At 45.8% G+C, this 24,063-nt stretch overlaps 1 pseudogene across 1 annotated transcript in view; it reads left to right on the top strand.

The window, feature by feature from the left end:
• LOC308094215 (glypican-5-like) overlaps nucleotides 1-24,063 on the top strand; it is a 209,399-nt pseudogene that overhangs the window by 52,509 nt on the left and 132,827 nt on the right. The window contains exon 3 of the transcript XR_013935108.1: nucleotides 5,114-5,832. The product of XR_013935108.1 is annotated as a glypican-5-like (transcript). The remainder of the gene's footprint in view (nucleotides 1-5,113; nucleotides 5,833-24,063) is intronic.

The following is a 24,063-nucleotide window of genomic DNA, read 5'->3' as shown; positions in this document are numbered from 1 at the left end:
TGATAGGATGTTTTTTTTTTACATTAACCACTTGAACCCTATAGCATCCCTATTTTCAGGGGAACATTAGCCGAAAATAGCCGATCTACAAGCTCACAACGCCTCTCGCTGCAAGGCGTTGTGAGCTTGTAGATGGGCTATTTTCGGCAGAGGTTTGGTGTAGGGGGGGAAAGGAGCAAATCAAGTACTAAGTAGCCTATTGAAGTTTTAAGTGGTTAAATGTCTGAAATTAACAAAAGAAAATCATTTACACAACACTGATGACAGATGAAATCGAGTTTAATCTTTAACACAATTTCATACAATATGTAGTGGGGGTCCCTGCTTCATCTGTCTCTCAGCTAAGGGGTCCCTGCTTCATCTGTCTCTCAGCTAAGGGGTCCCTGCTTCATCTGTCTCTCAGCTAAGGGGTCCCTGCTTCATCTCTCTCTCAGCTAAGGGGTCCCTGCATCATCTCTCTCTCAGCTAAGGGGGTCCCTGCTTCATCTCTCTCTCAGCTAAGGGGTCCTTGGCCTGAAAAACGTTGAAGACCCCTGTTTTAGACCATTTCCCCCAATTATCTTTTTTACAGTTTGAACAAAATAGCCAATTTTACATTGAGGTGCCCAGATGTCCATATAGTACCACACTACAGACAGACAGACAGACAGACAGACAGACACAGCAAAAGATGGCATTAACAACTGTACTGTACTTCATTCAAACACAGCAAGTGAGCCTAGACAAGCCTACTTCAAAAGTAAACGCACGCTCGCGCACACACACACACACACACACACACACACACACACACACACACACACACACACACACACACACACACACACACACACACACACACACACACACACACACACACACACACACACACACACACACACACACAGCTTTTGCGATGCTCAGGCTGACATTATGCCGTTCGCACGTTATGTGCTTGATTTGTCAATCGCCACTTTCTGTTTGGTTGTATTAAGATGAACTTACCTAATGATGCTGCAGAGGTTCAAAGAGTTTAAGGCACTTCTAGCCTTGTTGCGAACGCGGAAGGAGCTTACTAAGAAAGTGGAGCTTACTATGAAACCGTGCTCGGGTTGTGTGTGTGTGAGGCTCTGTCTGTGTGTGGCTCTGTCTGTGTGCACTGTGTGCACTGCCTGCACTGCCTGTGTGCAGCCACCAGAGTGCGCCAGAGTGCACTACAGTGTGTAGGCCGGATGGCAAGTTGAAAAGAGGACAGTTTCGAGCTGCGTTCGCGCTTCTTACTTGTTAAAAGATTATGAGCGATGGCTATGTTGACCATGTTGATCCAAGGCTAACGCACTTCCACAGTATAACAATCCACGTGTTGTTGTTGTTTATATTAATTCGTCTCACCGGTGCACGCACACACACACACACACACACACACACACACACACACACACACACACACACACACACACACACACACACACACACACACACACACACACACACACACACACACACACACACACACACACACACACACACACAGCTGAGTCTTAACAGCTCGTGATCAACAAAAAGGAACTTCCTCTAAGGACTTCAAAATAAGAGCTACTAGTAATAATTGGTCTCCTTAGTTTTATTTTCTTGTCTACTTACAGGAAGTATTATACTCATTTGTAGTAACGTTACACACAGAGCTATGTACGCTGGTCTGGTGCGCTGGTACGCAAGAGTAGGTTATGTTTCTTTGATCTTCGTGCATTAAACATTACAAATAAAGTAACAAGCCTGTTTTGAAAATGTACTCAGTAGAAAGTACAGATACTTGTGTTAAAATGTAACGGATAAAAGTAAAAAGTAGTCTGAAAAATAAGTACTCAGTAAAGTACAGATACTTGAAAAAACTACTTTGTTACAGTAACGAAGTACTTGTACTCCGTTACTTCCCATCTCTGCAATAGACCATATTCACACGGCGGCCATGTTGCTATTAACACATTGATTGCCAAGAACGAGTTAACTCGTTTCTACTCGTTTTTAAAATCCATCACTTGATTGCCAAGATCAAGTTTTTAAGAAAAAAAAAGTTTAAAAAAAAAAGATTAAAAAAAAAAAAAAAATTTAATTTGACCCAAAGACCAAGGAGATATGATTAGTCAAAGATCTAGACTCCTATCCACTTCCTTGTTAACTTAAAACTTTAAAATTTTGTATCTCAGCTCCTGAGTACTTTTTTTTTTTTCAATGAAAAATCTCTGGCAATAAACTGTAAAAAATCTGAAATAACTCTGGCAATCAAATGAAGTGCCACCCCGGTTGCCACGGCAACGGGGTGGTACTTTCAATGTTAAATTCCGAAATGGCCGCCGTGTGAATATGGTCTAATCGTTTCCATGTTGAAAAGTGTTCATACATTTTCAAATGCTAAAAAGGTGTAAGCTTGTAGATCAGCTATTTCTCGTGATAGAGCTTACAGTGTGGTAGCCCCTGCCCTCTAACTCTCTCCCCGTGGAGATTCGCCAGACGCCAACATTGGACTCTTTCAAGTTGGCACTGAAGAGACACTTGTTTACTCAGGCTTTTGGCAAATCGTTTGTTTATTTTTTTGTATCGTAAAGCGTCCTTGGGTTTCTGAAAGGCGTTATATATACTTTTACTTGTAACCGAGTATTTCCATATTGCAGTATTGGTACTTTTTACTTAAGTAAAGAATTTGAGTACTTTTTCCACCACTGCCCATGACTCCTCCAGGCGTCCTGTTGAGGTGTCTCTGAGACACACACACAAGCCCTAATTGCTCCCTGTGCGCTCCCTGGGAGCAGAGTCCTAATAGGATGCAGTGTGTATCTCAGCACTCTCATTACCTTTCCAACCTCCTCTCGCTCCTTCTCTGCCTCTCTCAACGTATCTCCTTAACACTAGGGCCTGGCTTTCACCATTACACATTTTACTTTTACGATCAATTGTCACTCAAATAATTGCGATGTAATTGTTTTTGTCATTGGAACATATGAATACAAATTTCATTTCTGTTTGGCTTTTAGGCTTTGAAGTTGCACAGGGCAGATATGACAAATAACCTATACATAGCCTATTCAAAGAAATGACTTATTTCATAACTTTATACTTTAGAAAAAATAACATTAAATAGTGGAAATAGCTGATAGGTCTGTGATTTCCTCTATTTTTAAAAAATGTTTGAAAATATATGAAAAATGTTCAACAACGATTATGTAATAATTGTGACAGCCCAACTACTTGCCATCCCCACCCCTCACCCGCCTCTCTATGTCTGTCTGTCTGTCTGTCTGTCTGTCTGTCTGTCTGTCTGTCTGTCTGCCTTATTATGAGTCTTGGCTGGGATTGAAAAGCATACCTGATCATCACTTTGACTGGAGAGCTATACTATGTGTGCATGTTTAAGTGTTTACGTGTGTGTGTGTGTGTGTGTGTGTGTGTGTGTATGTCTGTGCGTGCGCGTGTGTTTGTGTGAGTGTGTGTGTGAGTGTGTGTGTGTATGTCTGTGTGTGCGCGTGTGTTTGTGTGAGTGTGTGTAGAATGGCATGTTGCGTGCCAGACGACAGCCTATATAGAATGTGTTCTATATCGGTCACGACAGTGAATGCACAGTCAGACAGACTGCACTGGAGCTCATGTCAACTTCCTGTTTTAGTCAAGAGCACACACACACACACACACACACACACACACACACACACACACACACACACACACACACACACACACACACACACACACACACACACACACACACACACACACACACACACCTCTGTCTGTCTAGTAGGCAGCCAGTGGCAATCCCTCCTTAAGACACTCCTATGAGGATGATGACTTCATTCAATGACTCCAATCTCTCCTGGGCCGAGGCAATAGTACTTATTTAGAGCTATATGCCATAATCACCACGATTATGTATCACTCACACTCATCAGAAATATTTCACTTTATGCACAATGAATCTAGAATTCATGAAGGTTTCACTTTTAAAATTATATTATGGAATAAAAATAACTTTTCCATGATATACTTTTTTTTAAAGAAGTAGCTGTAAAGGCAAGCCTAGGCCCTTCTACAGTAGGTTCCTGCAGTACGGAGGCGGCAGTTTACCGACCACAGCCATTTCTACGACGCTAATTGACGGCAGTGGAAAACAAGGCATACAATGGCCACACTGTTGACTTAACACATTAAGTGCCAGAGTTTTATTAAAACAGGGTACATCTAGTGCTGGCATTCTTTACGCTGACATGTTTAGAGCTGTAGTGGCCACGACGAGGACGCGGATGTAAACAAAGGATGCGTGTACGATGGTCGATGGTTCCGTCTAACGCCTGGAACAATAACATCTCTCACGCGAGCCGCCATTGCGGAGTGATCGCGCACCGAAAATGGCTTGTTTTCACCACTGTAAAAAGTTAAGGAGATCCGGAGGTTTTTATCAAGGAGATAGAATGGGAGTGGACGGAAGACCGTTTTTTTGGCCCCATCCACATCTGTCCCTTCCATTTTAGAGGCACCGTGGGTGATTCCAAAGTTGCGCTAGGGCGCCCCTTGTTGGAAAAAAAAAAGTAAAAAATTGCTAAACGGTTCTAACCGTTTATGGCTTTTCAAAAACGGTCCGGACCGTTTTTGGCACACAATGTGTTAAGTGCTGTCCGAGTAGCATACTGATAGGGTGGGAACCCGTCATAATCCATTTCAAATTTTTGTTTGATGTCGAGATTGTCATTCGCTAGGTGCAGTCCTAGGACTGCGGTGGTGAAACTGAAGCCTCTGGTTGGTATTCCCCCTACTCATTCTAGGAGGGGTTGGATTCCCCATCTAGTACAGTGTTGGCTGCCACGCAGGATTTCATTTTGAAGGAGATCTACATCATAGGTCATGGTTTACGGTGTTCAATACAATGCTAATTGAATTCTTAGACCCATACGGCAGGGGTTCTCAAAGTGGGTCTATATGGGTCAATGTCCGCACGATCAATAGTTACGTCAACACTGAGGATTTTACTGTGTACTCCTTACTGACCCAGATCAGACAGCGTAATTTATGTCTGTCTCTCTCTCTGTCTCTGTCTCTCTCTCTGTCTCTGTCTCTGTCTCTCTCTGTCTCTCCCTCCTCACAGATACGTTCCAGTATCTCCTCTCCTTCTCTCAGGGACACCTGAGCTCCCTGCTGGAGGTCACGTACTCCCCTCTGTCCCGCCGCGCCCTCCCCCACGTCAACCAGCTCTTCTCCTCGCTGTCGCAGCACCTGCGGGGCGCCAACGTCTCCGTGGAGGCGGCCGTGCACCGCTTCTTCGACGACCTCTTCCCGCTGGCGTACACGCGCCTCATCAACCCGGGCGCAGAGGCCGGCGAGATCGCAGGAGGGGGCGGCGGCGGTGACAACATGGGCGACTGCCTGCGCATGACGCGGCAGGACGTCAACCCGTTCGGGCAGCACCCGGCCGCCATGGCCCGCGAGCTGGCCGGCGCGCTGGGCGCGGGCCGGCAGCTAAGCCTGGCGCTGGAGCGAGGCCTGGAGGCCATGAACGCCACGGAGCACGTGAGCCTGAGCCGCGAGTGCGTGCGGGGCCTGGTGAAGATGGTGTACTGCTCGCACTGCCGGGGGCTGACGCTCATCAAGCCGTGCGTGGGCTACTGCCTCAACGTGGTGCGCGGCTGTCTGGCCAGCGTGGCCGAGCTGGACCAGCCCTGGCGCCGGTGGGCCGGCCTGCTGGAGCAGCTGACCCACGCCGTGGCGGGCCACCACAGCCTGGAGCTGGCCCTGCTGGGGGTCCGGGGCCACGTCAACGAGGCCCTGCTCTACGCCACGCTCCACGGCCCGCTCATCACCGCGACGGTGAGTATACTACTGCAGTGGTTCTCAAATGAATCTTTTTTCATGTGAAGGACCCCCCAAATTGATATGTATTTGGCCACGGACCCCCCTATCTGAAAATGTTTTGTGCCTGGGAACTCCCAGAAGAGGAGATTTTGTGTTTTTTTTTTAAAGGCAAATTATTCAAAAATGTCCAGACATTTTCGAGATTTTTCAAAATAGCCAACTTATAAAATATGGATAAAGTGGTTAAAATGATTGTGATGCTATATTAACACATTTTGCTGGGGACCCCCCGGAACCACGTCCCCAAGGACCCCTGGGGGTCCCCGGACCCCACTTTAAGAACCAATGATAGACTGTATGACGGGAACTCAGGAAGTCAACCCCCACTTGTTTGACTTGTTTGGTCTGCGCATAATTTAACAGTGCAATGTTTTAATAATATATGATGGGAAATTGTTGTTTTCCGCAGTTGTGGTTGACGCGTTGTTGTTTTTCCCACCACTTTGATTTGGTTTTGTTTACTTTTACAAACGGATCTGTCATTTGAAAAAATGCACAACCCAGTGGAAGACATTACTTCAAAGATGAAAGGGAAAAAATAAACAGATTAAAAAAAAGTAAATTCCCATCCCTCTCTGAGAAATAAAGTGCAGACTGAGCAGAGCTGCATCATCCCCCGGCCCAAATGGATGGACACTAATGATACTTGTAGTTTTTAAATTGGTGATCGTATACCATTGATTGCGCAGCGCAAACACCATAATGTTAGTGGACGGCTGCCAGACAATGCTTAAAGCTGTATGTACCCAGTGGGGGAAAAAGTACTCAAATGTGTTACTTAATTAAAAGTATCAATACTGCAGTGTAGAAGTACTCTGTTACAAGTAAAAGTCCGGAATTCAAAATTTACTTGAGTAAAAGTACAAAAGTATTGGTATTAAAATGTACTTAAAGTACCAAAAGTAAAAGTACTAAAATGTTTGAAAATAGCAGATCTACAAGCTCACAACGCGTCGCATCGATGTACCACAGCTTTTTTGATCAGTTTGAACAGTTAACTTTGGATTACAATGCCCCATGCTCTCAGTAAAGAGTCATGACTATATTATATTTCTTTTTTTTGTTCGTTATTTACCCAGGGTAGTTAGCTGAGCTCAAGTGTTCATTTTCAGCAACGCCCTGCACATAGACACACACGCACACACGCATTGAAACCTGGGAGCTGACCAGTACAACCACTGTCTTATGCTATTTGGCCACTGAGCAGCTCCACTGGAGCAGTTGGGGGTTCAGTGCCTTGCTCAAGGACATTTCAGCGGATTAACCCTTGGTGGTGCCCGGTGCTGCGACCCGTTTTGGGTCTTTAACGGTTCGAGGAGTCTGACCTTTAGGCCACCGCTACCCCGATATGAAATAAAGAAAATCCCTTTACAGTTTGTAATAACCTTCTTACTCCACAGTAACAAATACATGCACCGTACCTCCCAACCCCTAAGCATCAATCCAACCCTTAATGCTGACTGCCAAGCAGGGAGGCATTGGGTGCCATTTTTACAGTCTCTGGTATGACTCGGCCTCGGCCAGGGATTGAACTCAAATCTGCCGGTCTCAGAGTGGACAGACTGGACACTATTAACCACAAGGCCATTGAAGCTGAGGTGCATCCTCAAAGGAATTAGTTCTATTCATATTTTTTGCATTTTCATTCAGCTAATTGAAATTCCACCTCAGTGTGATTTTGGCGGCAAACGCGACGAGATGCAATCGTCTTCTATAAATAAGTAAATATATCAGATGAAATATGAAATGTTTTCTGCAGGGTATTTGAGGTTGACGTGTAGTTTTTTGTTGTTTTTTCCACTACTTTGATGGCAAAATCGGAGTATAAAAAAATCAAATGAAAACACAGTGTCGAAATGCAGCGGTTGTGTTTACTTTCACAAACAGAGCTGTTATTTGAAGGAAAAAAAAGCAAAACCCAGCGGGATAACTTACTTCAAAGATAAAAGTCAAAGATAAACAAAAAAAGCAGAGCAGATTTTCAGCAGAAAGCAGTCCCTCCCCCAGATGGATGGTCACTCACTTAACTGTACAAGGCCTTGCTTAGAGTTGCTGTTTGGGGAACGTAATTGTGTCGCTGTTAACTCTAATGATAATGGCAGTGCCCTTGTAGTGTTTAAAATGGTGATTGTACCCATCATTACACAGTGCGAGCATCATATGTCTGTGGTAATAGACGGAGATGCTCATAGCGTCAGGACCCGTGGACGGCTGCCAGACAGTGCTTGAGGCTGAAATGAGCCAGAAACCTCTCATCTCCAAATTCTAACTTCTTGTGTTTTTTCGTAAATGAATGCCCTACTTGATCATACTACAGCGTCACACAAAAGCATCAAAAGTATCAGATCTGCAAGCTCAAGACTTTCGAGCTTGTCGATCTGCTACTTTTGCTGTTTTTGAATTTTTATCCTGAAAATGTACAAGTTTTGGACGTATGAGGTTTCCAGAGACAGAGACATTATACACCACAGTAGATTTTTGTAGGGATTTTTGGGCCATAATGCTCTCAGTAAGAGTTACGACTATGTCACTTGATATAAAGAAAATCCATTTAGAGTTGGTAATAGCCTTTTTAACTCTCCCATAACAAACACATGATCTGTGACCCCCTCCCCCCACCCCCCCACCCCCCACGATCCCTCCGCCAAAATTGAGGCGCCGCCGTTTTGTCCATTGAAATTCCACCTCGGTTTAGTTTTGCCCCAGCAAAACAGAATCCAATGTGATCTTTGTTTAAAAAAGACTTCTCCGACGAAACGGGACGTCCTGTGTACGGTGGAAATCAAATAGGGGGATGGATGGCGTCCGTGCTAATCTACGTGGGTGTGAGCCAGCGTGAGTCATAACACCAAGGAGCACAAGGTGATTAGCGTCGTTTTTGTCTGGGCAGCATCACCGAGACAAAAATGACTGAATTCCCTCTAGGTATTGGAATGTCAGCCAAGCCTCCCTTTCGTGTGTGCGTTGGTGTGTGTGTGTGTGCGTTTGTGTGTGTGTGTGTGTGTGTGTGTGTGTGTGTGCGTTTGCGTGTGCGCGAGCGTGTCTTTTTCCGTCTTTCCCTCGGACTCTGTTTCTCACTCTCTTCGCTCCCCATCTGAAAAGGCATGCTTCTCTGCACTTTGTGGAGATGGTGCGTGTCTCGTCATTGCCGTTGAAACGAGGCCCATTAAGTGCTCTTCTCCTGCGCTTATCCCCTCCCCCGGGTGCAACTCGGAGAGGCCTTATAAAGGCTGAACGCCACGGTCCTGCTGGCTTTACAAGTCCCCTTCGCTGGGTTGCTGCTATGGTTAAACATCCCAGCTCATTCCCCATCTAGGTCTCTCACTCCCTCTCTCTCTCTGTGTCTAGTACCTCTGCCTTTCCTCGGACTCTCTCCGTCTCATTGGCCGTCTATGACGGGGGGAATGGTATGTTCTTGCCTGTGTGTGAATGGCTCGTGACGAAGGGGCTGAGAGAGTCTCACTTGGCCAATAGCCCCGGTACGATATGAACTTCCTGAATGAGGGGGACCCGGTGCGATGGCTGCGAGGTTGATAGCACTCTGGAGCAGCTAGCGGTTCCCCTTTTCTAATACCAGGAGAGGCCACAGCTGTGTGCTCTGATACTTTCCATAGTACACTGAGATGGAAGAATAAAACGCAATTATCTTTAGGTCTAGAAAAAAGTCTTGGATATGCAGAAAAACTATCTCTGGAGAAATCGGTACGGTGTTTTTTTGTTTAGTCTCAATATGACGGAATATAATGGATAGCTATTCCTGACATGATGTGGTCTGGGCCTACTGGGGTGCCGTGTTATGTGTTATTTGTTGGTTGTCAGGCATGATTTTAGCTATAGAGTGCAGCGGCCCTGTCGCGTTGCCCACCCACTATCAAAACACATCATCCTCAACACGGACCGACATCTTCCAGTCCAGGCAACGAGTTAAGGTCTGGAAAAGTATGGAAGTTTGTAATGGAAAGAAATAAAACAAAAAAACGTCAAGACAATAACGAGAGTGTCTGTAATGTGCCATGCTATAAGGGAATTTAAGACTTCAATTGAGGAGAAGCCACAGTCGCAAGCCTCCATTGTGTGGTGGTACAGTATGGCAGTGAGTACTAGAGAGGTCACTGTATGGCCAGATATACTGTACGGGGCTGACCCGCATAATGCCAGGGGGACCCCTGTGTCGGTGAACAACATCACACAATGTGCTTGGGTGCTTCTACCTTAATTGGCCCCACAGTGTACGTACACACGCACACACACAGGCACACACGCACACACACACACGCACTCACACGCAAGCACGCACACACCCTCATACTGAGGGTCGGTTGCCAGGTTTGGAGACCGACCCTATCCAACTATGCAGAGACAGACTGAGCGCAGGGACTGGCTGCTGGTTTGATATTTGTGTGTGTGTGTGTGTGTGTGTGTGTGTGTGTGTGTGTGTGTGTGTGTGTGTGTGTGTGTGTGTGTGTGTGTGTGTGTGTGTGTGTGTGTGTGTGTGTGTGTGTGTGTGTGTGTGTGTGTGTGTGTGTGTGTGTGTGTGTGTGTGTGTGTGTGTGTGTGTGTGTGTGCTTATGTGTGTGCCTGTTTGGTATTCATGGGGCGTCGGGCGAGCCTTGGAGCCAGGAGCCTGGCTGCGGAGGGGACAAGTGGGACAGAATTGAATGGGTTCCAGCCAGGCCTTACAAACTAGACCCAGCCAGCTGGAAACCCGGTCCAGAAGAACAGTCTCTCTGGCCTGTACTGGCTGGCTCTCCATCTCTGCCCTCTCTCTTTCTTACACCGTATGGAGCCCTGCACTTAGGCTAGCGTGCACGCACAAGCTCATAGTCTGCACGCCCCGTGTATATGCACACACACTTAAAGGGACCCAAAATGTCAATTACTCACCCCATGGAGCCTTGAATTCATGGTGATTTTATTTTTTGTCTCATTCCTTAGCCAATTATCCACATTTGACTGATTGAAGTCAATAGGAGACCAATCTTAACTCTTTAACTGCAAGAGTATATATGTTTTATAACCTTTTCAAGTAGTCACAGAATATTTATCTCCAGTATGATCGATCCCCTGATGGTTGCTAATCACTGAGGGTTTCGCTATGTGGCTTCACAAATGTCGACGAGGTCATCGTGACCTCGTTGACATTTGTTTTCCGCTTTGAAAATAACATGTCTCAGCCAAAAATACATAGTAAAAAAAAATAAGTACACAGGAGCCGAGATACAGGATTTTAAAGTACGGTAATAAGTTAACCAGGAAGTGAATGGAGCAGTAAATCTTCGGATCACGTTATCTCTGGTTCTGTGTGAAAAACAAAAAAACCCTGCATTTTCATCCATTTCCGTCATTGGCAATGTGAGCCTTTGCGGAATCGGACGGGAATTCCCGTCCATGGCAATGAAAGAGCAAAACCATATTTAAAACATTCTCTTTAAGAGTTGTTTTGGAGTTTATATTATTTTTTATATAATTGTAGTTTTGCCTTGGTCTCCTACTACTGTGGTGTCATCAAATATTGGATTATTGGCTCAGGAATTCGACCAAAACCAAACAAATCACGAATGCAAGGCTTCTTTGGGTGAGTAATTGATAGTTAAAAAGTATTTTTTTTTACGGTGAACTATTCCTTTAAGCAATGTATGAGTCAGTGGAGCCGGGGCTCCCTATAGCAGCGGGGGGTGACCTCGAACCCTTGGCCCTTTATTTTCCTCCTCTTTTTTAAATTACAGCTATGTCTTTACGGTGCCACTGTGGCCCATCAAGGAAAACTATATAAAAGCCTCCAGCACACGACTACCGTGTCAGGTTAGCACCCTCCTGCCCAGGAATAACACCTCGCCCTCTCTCAGATCCTCTCACTTTACCCTCATATTCCCTCTCTTTGCGTCACAGTGTGAAGCAAATGAGGCAGAATAACCTCACCTCTGCTGTTTTTCTTCGCCCGGTTAACGTCCTCCTGCATTGGAAGTGGAGCGCACGCCCAGTAGCTCCGTGTAAACGTGTGTGTGTGTGTGTGTGCGTGCGTTTCTTTTTTTCTGCCGAGTCGAGGGTATGTATTATGGTGAGTTGTTATTAAAGGAATTATTGTGACCGTGCGGTTTTTGCGCCGGGACGCTCTCCCAAAACCATCCTGTGCCTGGCACCCTCTCTCTTTGTTTCTCTTTCAGTCCGCGGCGGGCAGCAGGCTATTACACACACTCTACGGGATATAGGGCTTCATCTGCCACACACACACACACGCACACGCACACACACACATGCCCCGGCATCACCGCGTACTAGTACAGGTATCAGGTTTTTAGGAGTCCGGTATAAGGGGGTTCTTCTCGTACGAGCGGGCGGGCTGGGCCCACCCTGTGACAATACTGGCAGAGCTGCGCGTGTGAGCTGCGGCTTGCGAGGCTGAAAGGCGGCCATTGATAGTTGTGTGTGTGTGTGGGGGCAGAGGCAGGACACGTACTCTGTTTTAACACATTCCTGCTCTTATTGAGATGGAGCGTGAATGAGGGCCGAGGGGAAGTGGTTATGGTTATGGTTATTGGGGGGGGGGGTGAGTGGGGTGGGGTGGGGTGGGACGGGCTTGGTGTGTGTGTGTGTGTGCGTGTGTGTGAGTGAGTGTATACCGGGGGGTGTGGGGGGCATTATGTTGAGTCGGCACAATTAGGACAAAATACAGGAAAAAGACGTGCAGACCTAACGGCCGCTCTTATTGGGCCCCTGAGCAGGTAGTAGCTCTTATACTGTTCTACAAGGTTGTTTCCCCCCCCCCCCCCCCTCTCCGATACTGAATGTGGCTCCTGTTGAATCTCATCTCTGAGGGCCCAGGCCTATAGTGTCGACTGTACCTGAGAGAGAGGCCTCAGGGCTGCTGTTTATTTGACGTGGCTGCAGTCGTGATATGGCTCATATGACCTGGAGGAGGGACTTTTTTTTTTTTTTACAGCTTCTTACTCGCACCACAGAACACACAAGAAGGACTCGCGCTCGTGGTGTGTGTTCACACTGGCAGATACAAAGCTTATACGGTCTACCATTCATTTTCTATGGAAGCCAGGGACATGAAGATACAAAAGCTACAATTCAAGTTGAGCCGGCTTTCAGACGCATGCTACAAAGCTACAAAACAACAATGTGTTGTCTAACCGTTTCCACTCGGTCACCTTTGCTCCCCACACAACTCCTGATTGTAAATAGGAGGGAGATAATTATTTCTGCCCGCTTATGTTCTTTTAAAAACCCCAGGCTTTTTTTCCTCCTTTATATTGTTCTTGTTGGCCGACGCACACCTGATGACGTCAACGAGCTCGTTGGCGACAATTAAACAACAATTAATCCATTAAGACCGGGAAAGCATCTGTGTCATTTTAGATTTATTTGGCTATTCAAAAATAGCAGATATACAAGCTCATAGCGCGGCAGAGTGCTTTGAGCTTGTAGATCTGCTATATTTTTTTCCCCGTGAAAATCGGTGCAAATCTTTGTATATATATTTTTTTAAAGCGAACATTTGTAACTCAAATCTTTGCTTCAGGGGGGTCCCTAGAACAAAATATTTTTAGATGGAGGTCCGCGGCCAATATCATTTTGGGGGTCCTTGACAAGAAAAAGTTTGAGAACCACTGATATAGCAACCATAAATCTTTTTCAAAACAAAACTTTTAATGGATTAAACAGCAACTCTGCGACAGATACGCTGCTTGTATCTTTTGTAGCTGTGAACGCAGCATCACTCCCCGCAGTCACTCCTTACTCTGAGAAAACTCGCTAACCCGACTCAGTATAATCGCTCGCTCGCTCGTTCAACCCGCTGAGCGCTATAGTGTGTATAGTCTATAGTCAGGGAGCCTGTGAGACAAAAACCGTAGCTGTGGTCCAGATTAGATGCAGCTTATTATGCAGGTCTACCTTATCCGCCGCTTGGTTTTATGCTGGCTTCTCATTACAGTCTTAGGGAGGAATGCTAATAGCTAGCTTGGGCCTTTAGATAATGGAAACAAGGGCCACTGGGATGACTGGAGGGTTTCCACTGCACCGCGGCTGCACCTCAACTGTCTGCAGTGGCTTCCTCCGCCGCCTGCCTCCACACACTGCTGTTTTATCTCCCCTCCAAGACAAAATGCCTCCACACACTGCCTCCACACACTGCTGTTTTATCTCCCCTCCACACACTGCCTCCACACACTGCTGTTTTATCTAAATGAAAGAGACCCTCAGTGCAGGGCTGTCACGATCCTGAGATTTTTACTTGACGATTGATTGTCACGCAAATATGTGCAATAATTGCAATTTAATTGTGTGTTTGGCGTTATTTTTTAACACATTGCGTGCCAATCGCGTAGTTCTACGCGAACCTAAATAATTGCGCAGCGTGCCAGTCGCGTAGTTCTACGCGAAGTGGTCTTTCTTTTTTCTTTTTTTTCGCAGTGACACATTTCATTGTAGGCCTCCCTCGCAGTGACACATTTCATTGTAGGCCTCCCTCGCAGTGACACATTTCATTGTAGCACACCGGAAACGGAAATGAATGTCAATCGAAGATTTTCGTTCCCATCCACCGCCGCTCTAAAGCTTCCGCTAATCCGCCATTATCTCTGTGTTGTTTTTCTCCGCGCTGAACGCTGTTTAATAGAAACTGCGACTACTGCAAAATGGACGATCGCCGATTGAAAATTTCTTCTCTGGGCCACTCACACAGCTACCCTGTGTGTCTTCAAACAGTTGAACGCGCGATCTTAAAGACGGGGTGCCGTGATTTTCAGTGATTCCCCCCCCCCCCCTAAAACATAATCATCAGGTATTATGGTTATACTAGGAGGAAGATTTTTTTCAAAAAAGTGTACAGAAATTGTTAAAATTATGTTTTTATGTGGACACGCCTCCAGTTCATTAAGTATACCTGGTTCTCACCTTAGCACCTCCTCCACCACCTTAGCAACACCCACCTGTCCTAGTCCCTCCTCCTCCTCATGCCCACACCTGTTGTGTTATGATAATGGGGGGGAGGATATGTTTTTACTATGTCACTAAAGCGCTGTTTTTCTATTGGCACGTTTGACCCTCAAGGTTTCAGCCTCCAGGTAGAAACTCAAAATAGTCAGAGAAGACATAAAACACCATAAAAACACCACCAGGGGGCTTAACGAAGTTCTATCAACCTCATAGACAAATGAAAAACAGAAAAAGTGCAAAACCATAGCACCACCTCTTTAACACATTAACCGCCAAGACCGTAGTCCTACGGGCCGTTAAATCCAACTGTTAATCGCCGAGACCGTAGCCCTACGGGCTGCGGTCTTTTCGCCCATGCGCGTTCCGGGTGCACTTTCGGAATTTTTTTGATCCACTTCCGTTTCCGGTTTGATGACAGGAAATAGAATTATTTGGGATCCGGTTTTGACGATCACGCCCGCTCCCATTCTACAGACGAAACTGAAACTCAATTCTCTTCCTGTAGTTTTTTCTCCTCGCATTTCACTGTTTAACGTAATCCGCTCTAACTCAAACATGGATGCCCCGTTTGACACGTGGTTTTCACTGGGAGATACAGGGAGATCTCGCGGATGTAAACAGACCGTGTAGCGCTCAATCTTAAGGATTTTAACAAGATCTATGGCGACATGAAAAAAACAAAAAAACAACAAAAACACCTTGGCACTGGTGAGTACATTATGAGATTAGCCCTTGGCAGTGGATGTGTTAAGGTATTTAGCGAGGTCTGTGGCGAGGTGAAAAAAAAACTAAAACAACAATAAATCGCTGGCACTGGTGAGTACATTATGATATTAAACTCTGGCATGGAATGTGTTAAAGCAAACATTTGTGAAATATTTTGTTCCAGGGACCTCCAGAAGACTTTCAATTTTTTTTCGCGATGATGTAATAATTGGGACAGGTCTTCCTCAGTGGTGTGAAAACTACGCCTGTTGTCCTCACACTTTCTCTATCTTTCTCTCTCTCTCTCTCTCTCTCTCTCTCTCTCTCTCTCTCTCTCTCTCTCTCTCTCTCTCTCTCTCTCTCTCTCTCTTTCTCTGTTCCAAATCTGCAATCCAACATGTTCTTTTAAGGTGAGTTCACGCTGGTGGAGGGGGAGGGAAGGAGGAAGATGAGAACAGAAGAAGAGGTTGCTTTGGTTGTTTGTAGAAGTGCAATGATAATTCAGACGATCTGAGAATGCCCGGTGGCGGTCACCTTTATATGAAAGGATTATAAATCGGGCTTTAATTTACACACACCGCTCACACACATACACACGCACACACTAATCACGATGATCAGATCTCTGCTTCGAACACAAACAGTCTGCACAAAACTCTAGATCACGCTCCAAAGGTTTAAAATGTATTCACCTCAGTATGGGACGTTTCAAGCCATAAGCGGCTCTTCCTCAGATCGCCTGCTTTTTGCCAACATCATGTAATGTTTGCGATTGCATGCAGGGGAAAACGGTACACTTAGCTGATCCTTGATATGGACCCGTGGTGGGCCAATAATCTCCACTCCTGACCCCCTTCATTTTTCAAGCTGTGTGTTCCGTTGGTAGTAGGCTGACTGACTCAGCAGCAGCGAGCATCCATTAGCTAATGATGTTGGGCTCAGCCACCCCCCCCCCCAACATAGACACAAATGCACGCACACGCACGCACGCACGCACGCACGCACGCACGCACGCACGCACGCACGCACGCACGCACGCACGCACGCACGCACGCACGCACGCACGCACGCACGCACGCACGCACGCACGCACGCACACGCACACGCACACACACAGTCTGTCTCTTCTCCCCTCTCCCCCTCTTGCCTCTTTACCCTGGCGTTTGCCCAGCTTGAATATCGTTGCTGTCGGAGTGGAAACCTCTTAACTCCATATTCTAACTTGTTGTATTATTTCGTAAACTAACACTCTACTTGATCACAGTACAGCGTCACACAAAAGCATCAAAAGTAGCGGATCCGCAAGCTCGAAGCTCGAAAGCTCTTTTGAGCTTGTAGATCTGCTACCCTTGATGCTTTTGAATTAGAATCCTGAAAAGTAACAGTTTTGGACATATGAGGTTTCCACCCGACAGAGACGATATGCTGATGATATGCGCCCGTTCTCAGCGGCACAACAAAAAAAAGAATTCCCCACCGTGTGGAAACACAGAGGTAATAGCGAAGCAATCATCGAATGATTGATTGCCGTGTTATTAAAACGAGATCCGAACAACCGAGCCGGCGTTTCTTTCAATGTATTATTTCTTTTATATGACCCATGACTTGGATCGGGGGGAAAGGAATCATATAATTTTGCAAGAAATCATCTCATGTCTCAGATATGCGGCAGATTACGAGCCAACCGAGTGTCTGTATAGGAGCGAGACTAAATGGTGCGGTGAGATGGTGGTGCCTGCCCACCCCCCATGCGCACACATTCACACACACACACACACACACACACACACACACACACACACACACACACACACACACACATGCACACACATGCACACACACACACACACACACACACACACACACACACACACACACACACACACACACACACACACACACGCTACCACCCACCCATGTGGTCTGTTACTTGGCTGCAAGCATTTCACCCAAGAGTTAGAGATCATGGGGGGCGATACAGTAGAGAGAGAGAGAGCTAGAGAGAGAGCTAGAGGGGGGGGGAGAGAGAGAGAGAGAGAGAGAGAGAGAGAGAGAGAGATGACAGGAGGAAGGGGTAGAGGGTTGACAGGAGACAAGAACCATGTCTTGTCTGAGTCGGAGCTTTACGATGATGACTAATGGATGGTAGCCACACCTCTTGAGACTCAAAGGCTTGCTCTCACTCCTTACTGTCTTCTTGGGGTCCATAATAAACCTCCTCCTCTGTAGTGGCTTATTAGGTTCTTCCGGTGACTCCTCAAGAAAGACACTGCACCATTTCCACTGGTGTCAGTCATGCGATGACGTCAGTTAATTCAGTGGTTCTTCAGCCTATTTTAGGCCGGATTTATACTTAGTTGCACGCTGGTGTTGCATGCAGTAGATCAGCAGATATACAAGCTGACGCGTCACAAATGTGAGGCGTTGTGAGCTAGTAGATCTTGCTATTTACCGAGCACGACACCGGGCACGCAGCGAAGTATAAATCAGGCTTTAGCCGGATATTGCAAGTGGGTCCCCAAATAATCGTCGAAACACTAATATCTTTATGATAATGTGACATCGATATCAAAAAGTGATACCAATGAACAAGAACTTAAAAGTATACCACGTAGGTTCCATTGATCCGAGGTGGAACGCAAATCGATTTGATTGATCGTTAAAATAAACGTGCTGTAAGAAAAACGCACTCGGCCCCACCCACCTGAAAGGCTGCCGTGTTAAGCGATCAGATGGGTCGTGGACACTTTCAAGATGTTCTTTTTTTCACGTACTGTAGGCCTTCAATCCAGAAAAGGTGAAGAACCAGCAAGTTTAAACGATAACTGCGACGAGCTGATTCCAGATCAGCAGCGCACACACAGTCGGCCGCCAGGTTTAATAGCCAGCCATTCACAGCTGCCGTGTCCTCGACCCACCGCCTGTGTTAGCAGTGAACCAGATAGCATGTCAAAAAGTCCTGCAGCATTAGCAATGCCACCTCCAAGCCCTTTTTCTCTGCGAGAACAGCTCCCATGTGGTAAGTGTATTTTTCCATCCACGGTGAAAGCAACACCAACACCAGTCTTCAACCCTTCAGCTCTGCGCCCCCTACGCGGCCCCTTTTACCCTCGGTAACCCTTCTCTACCACACCCCCCACCATGCAGTCCCCTGTCCCCGTGCCATCAGGCTATAAATATCACCTGTCGCCCTGCCTTTCTACCTCTTTACTGCCTCTACCTGGTGCCCATGGGGGGGCCTGGCATTCCATCACACACACAATGCCCTCTCTGCTCACCTTTTTGGTGCCAACGGGATGCCCCGTATAGCATGCTAATGCTTTGTTTATGTGCTGCCGCTCTATCTCTACCATGCTTGTTTGGAACGTTATTAGTGGTTATCAAGTAGGACATAAATTTTAGACCTCGCCTACGCTCGTGTGTGTGTGTGTGTGTGTGTGTGTGCACGCGTGCACTACTATACATGCAGAGACCAAGGGGGATCCCCTCAAGGATACTATTACTAGTCAAACTTGACCTAATGAGGCAAATTTTTCTGGTCCCCTTCAGGGAAAGGGTCATTTTCATGGCTTCACGGAAGAGCTAAGTTTACGATTAGTAAAACATTCAGTTTGGGATCACTGTTAGGATCAAGAAAAATTACATTTTAAATGAACAATTATTTTTGGTCCCCACAAGCATAGCAATACAAATCATATGTGCTTGTGCGTGTGCGTGCGTGTGTGTGTGTGTGTGTGTGTGTGTGTGTGTGTGTGTGTGTGTGTGTGTGTGTGTGTGTGTGTGCGTGTGTGTGTGCGCGCGCGTGCGTGTGTGCATGTGTATTCCAGTGTGTGCCAGACAGGAACAGCATGAACTCTCTTGACCTTCATCAGTCCAACTCAATTCCTCCCTCTCAGTGGCGCTGCGCCTGTCCCGTTCAGCGGGATCGCTCTAGCCACATTTTTATTCTGCCTGTAATTCTCTTAAATGTGTTTACAGAGATGAGCCGGGAGGACATTTGATGTCAACAAAGTCCAACATAACGGGGGTAAAGGGGGGGAAGGGGGGGAGGGGGACCAAAAGCCTCTCATTTTGAGATCATCTGTGAATGATTTAATCAGGGTAAACAAGTCTGAGTGTGGAGAAAGAGAAACTCAATGTTCCCGTTTTCTCTCTCTGACTTGGAGCCTCAAGGACTTCTCCCTGTGATATATGAGGGACCGCGTCTCTCTTTAATTAGCACTGACATCATTTGGAAGGGAGAGAGGGAGAGAAGGAGAGAGGGAGAGGGAGAGAGAGAGGGAGAGAGAGAGAGGGAGAGGGGGGAGTCAAGGGGAGGATAAGAAACAAGGAGAGAGGAGGAAAGAGAGACGCCAAGTGTGTATGGAAGAAGGGGTAAGGAAGGGGTGAGGGAGACATTTGCAACAGGCTGCAGGAATGATGAGTGACAGAGGAAATGGAGAGAATGGCGAGGAGGAGATGGGGAGGACACACAGAGGAGGGAAGAAAAGAGACATGAACAGTAAATCGACCCTCGCTTTGACACTCAAGGGCTTTCTGGGAAAACGCGGGAAGTGCGGGAAGCCGTCTCTCTCAGGAAGTGAGTGTTGGAGCCGTCCAGGCCACGGTGGGGGAGGGGCTGGAGCCGGGCCAGGGGTCAGTGGGCGTGGTCTGCCTCATGGCTTCTTCAGTCGTCGCAAACAAACAGGCACATATGGATGCATGCAGTGGTGGAAAAAGTACTCAAATGTTAAAAGTATCAATACTGCAATGTAGAAGTACTCTGTTACAAGTAAAGGTCCGGAATTCTAAATGTTCTTGAGTAAAAGTACAAAAGTGGTATCAATTGGTATCAAATGTTTCATAATATCATCATTTATATCTGCAAAGAACTCGTAAATAAAGTTTTCAAATAATTGTAGTGGAGTACAATAAAAAGTGCAATATTTGCCTCTGAGATGTTGTGGAGTAGAAGTAAAAGTATTGTAAATTGGAAATACTCAAGTAAAGTACAAATACTTCAAAATTGTACTGAAGTACAGTACTTAAGTAAATGTACTTTGTTACTTTCCACCACTGGATGCATGCAATAGTTATCTACTCATATTCAGAATGAGACACTCATTTTGGATCCCATGGGACAATCCAATATAGTCCATACATTCCTGGGTCCCTGGTGCTATTTTCACTGAAATAACCTGAACGCTGAATGATTGTGGGGCAATATTATGTCACTTGAGCCTAAAATATGTGGTTCTGAATGTTTTTCACCAGCTTGCAAAGCTGGTCTAAATTCAGTCGCTGCAACTAGTCGTCTCTTTCATGCTTTCTTACCTTTTCCTCATTTGCTGTCCTTCAAGCCAATTCATGCAATGTCTTCCCATACTCTGAACGGCGGTGTTGCGTCATCACTGCACTGAGTGACTGAATCAGTCAGCGCAACACTTTCACCCGAACGTCCTCTCGGGTTATGGCATCACAACAGCCGACGGCCGTTCTCTCTTCTCTGCAGCTGAGTGAAGTCATGCCGATCAGACAGGTTCTGCTGCCGTGATCATAGGGAGCGCTCCCTCCTTTCTACTGACAGCGACTGGAGGTGCACGTTTGGAGGACAACTGCAAGAATCGCTATTATTGTTTACACACAACAGAAACCAAGGAGTATTTATTTCAAGAGGGGGCGATCACATTAAACATCCTAAGCCTCCTTCCTCCACACTGGGAGGAAAACAGCATCTTAAAGTTTGATGGAATGCATTTTTAACACGTGAGTGCTGTGACCACTTTTCCATTACATCTGTGAGCAGTTTGGGTTCTTTTGGTGCCGGGCCTGCGTGCGCATACTGCTTCTTATCAGTGTGACATAGTCTGATAAGGCATCTATTTGATTGATGAATGGCCCAAACAACACAGTCTACCGAGACCACCCCTCCCCCATCTGACGACGTTGTCAACGCTCTCTCTGTCTGATAAAAATAGCCTAGTTAAATTATTAAAGTTAAGACTTTTTAGAGCATTTTCAGCCAATTGATCTCTATTATCTACAAGTACTATGTCTTGTGAAATGTGCAACCATAATGCCATTATAAACTACTACAAGTCGCACTGTGAGATTCCCCATTTTAGTGAATGCAGCAGCCTAGAGGGCGGAGCCAAAGAACGCCGTCCGTATGTCACTGATCACATGACCTCAACAATCAATTCTCCAGTTCTAGGCAACATAGAAGGGGGGACTTTTTTCTTATTTCCACACAACAGCTTTAACTCTTTGACTGCCAGAGTAATTTCATAAAGTACTCCCCCAGTGCCAGCAATTTTCGTGTTTTTTTATTTTTATATTTTGAATTTTTCTCATGAAAATAATTTAAGGACACATAATGTAAAGACCCAGCACAATTCCGCCACTAGAGCGCAGCACATGACAGCGTGATCATGTCGTTGGGTCTCTCTCACCCTTCTTCATAGATTAGACAAGGAAAAACATGAAAACGGATGTGACGTCCCCCCCATTGTTTTGATCGGCGAAAATTACGTTGTGATATACGACGGCGATGACTGATCGTCACCCAGACCATAGATTATAGAAGAGAAACTGTCCGTTTGTCCGTCATACCGTGTGAAAGACCGTTTATTTACCTATTTTGGACGAAAATGACTGGGGAAAAGAATCAAAAACCGGAAACGGAATCCAGGTCATGAAACCGGATGCAGATGTCCGTGAAGTAAGTGGAACTCGAGAATAACATTGAATATTAAGCAGCATAGCGCAATCAGAGATTAAACAATGAACGCGCGTCCAGCGCGTCGAGCGCGTCGACGGCCAACTGGACAAAGTAGCACTTGACGCGTTATCGCGTCGTCCGCAGTCAAAGAGTTAAGGTGTATTAATGACCTAGTTCAATGTTGAAAAAGAGTGGTATTCCCCTTTAAGGAGAGTATTTGCAGTGGTCAAACTATACATGTTTAGAAGCATCTTCCATTAACATGAATGGTCATAAAAGCAAAAGTTTAAAGCCTCAATCTGTGATTTCTTCAGCTGGTTGGCTGTATGTGGGACAGCAGCTGCATATAGGTTTAGAATCATAACACCTGATCACCTGTATGTTGGGATGCTCATGTATGGGCACATTGGTGGTTCTGGACAAATGGATATCCATATATGCCCATATATGGACATATCGGTCTGATCGGTGGTTCAGACCACCGCACTCCCTCGAGTCCTTGCCGATGAGCGTGCTAAGTTTGAAGTCGGTTAGCCCCATAGATACATATGACCATGTATGGGCATAGCGGTCGGATCTCTGGCTCTGGACAACCGGATCTCAGGCATATAAGGTTTGTTTATGGTTATGTCTGAGTCAGTGTGACGTGGCCGTGGTCCTACCTATATATGGGCATTGTTTATGGTTATGTCTGAGTCATAGTGAGGTGGCCGTGGTCCTGTCTATATATGGGCATGTCAGGTTTGTTTGTGGTTATGTCTGAGTCAGAATGACGTGGCCGTGGTCCGCCGGGGGCATGTCAGCCCTCCCAGTTGCCAATTTTAATATAGGATAGTTATAGTTAGTTATATAGTCAAAACACATTGGTTGTGACTAATGTTCATAATACATTGTTCATCTCCAGGTTAGAGTGGATTTGTTTTATTTGTTTTGTTTTGATATTATTGACTTCATGGACCCCATCATCCTTCTATCAATCAGAAAACAAAAGAGTGTCAAGTCCAAAGTGCACGATGCCTGTATATGGTGTGTTGATAATGCACAAACAACGGCGTGTCACATTAAATGAAAAATATCAATAGATGTAGGCTATATGTTTAACTTTAGGACCTCTATTATGTTGTTGTTGTTGTTGTTTTCTACAGTTGTTGTTGTTTTCTACAGTTGTTGACTTGATGTTCTATAATACAAGCGAGCTCACTGTTCCGCGTAGAGAATTTAGAAAATGTATGTGTGTGGAGATGCACTTGTTGGTCTGGTGACAATGGTTACCCGAGAAAGAAAAAAACACTGCAGGTCAGATTTTCAGAACATGCTTATCAATTTATCAAGAATGGTATAAAAACCATCAATGAAATGTCACTGCTTCCCCTCCTAGACCACCTAGGATGAAAGTTCTAATGCTCCAACGCTGTCCTCTAACAGCCCTGTCTATGTCAATGGTTCTCAAAGTGGGGTTTAGGTTTCCTTGAGGGGGGGGGGTTCCAAATGGACCCTTACACAGGTCTGTAACTCTGCCAGTGTACAAAAGCAGGGTCCATTTGGTCCCATTTGTACCCTCTCAGAGTTAGGGGGTCCATGAAATTAAACATTGAGAAGAACCACTGGTCTATGTCACTTTGGGGAATGGAGCTTTATTGGCCCCACCTTTTTGGTGGAAATGGATTACTGCAGGGCTAAGAAGAGGAATTAAAGGAGAAATATGGCATGAGTGTGTCCCGTTACAATTTGGGTCTGACAATGACTTGTGGTTGGATGATGGATGCATCCAGCCGACCCCAGAGAGCACAATGGGACATGAATGGAGACAGAGAGAATTTTCACACTGATGTCCT

The sequence above is a fragment of the Gymnoscopelus braueri genome (assembly GCF_963280865.1).
Source record: "Gymnoscopelus braueri genome assembly, chromosome: 10".
NCBI lineage: Eukaryota > Metazoa > Chordata > Actinopteri > Myctophiformes > Myctophidae > Gymnoscopelus > Gymnoscopelus braueri.
The sequence above is the reverse complement of the archived record's forward strand: the minus strand, read 5'-3'. Positions and strand labels throughout refer to the sequence as shown.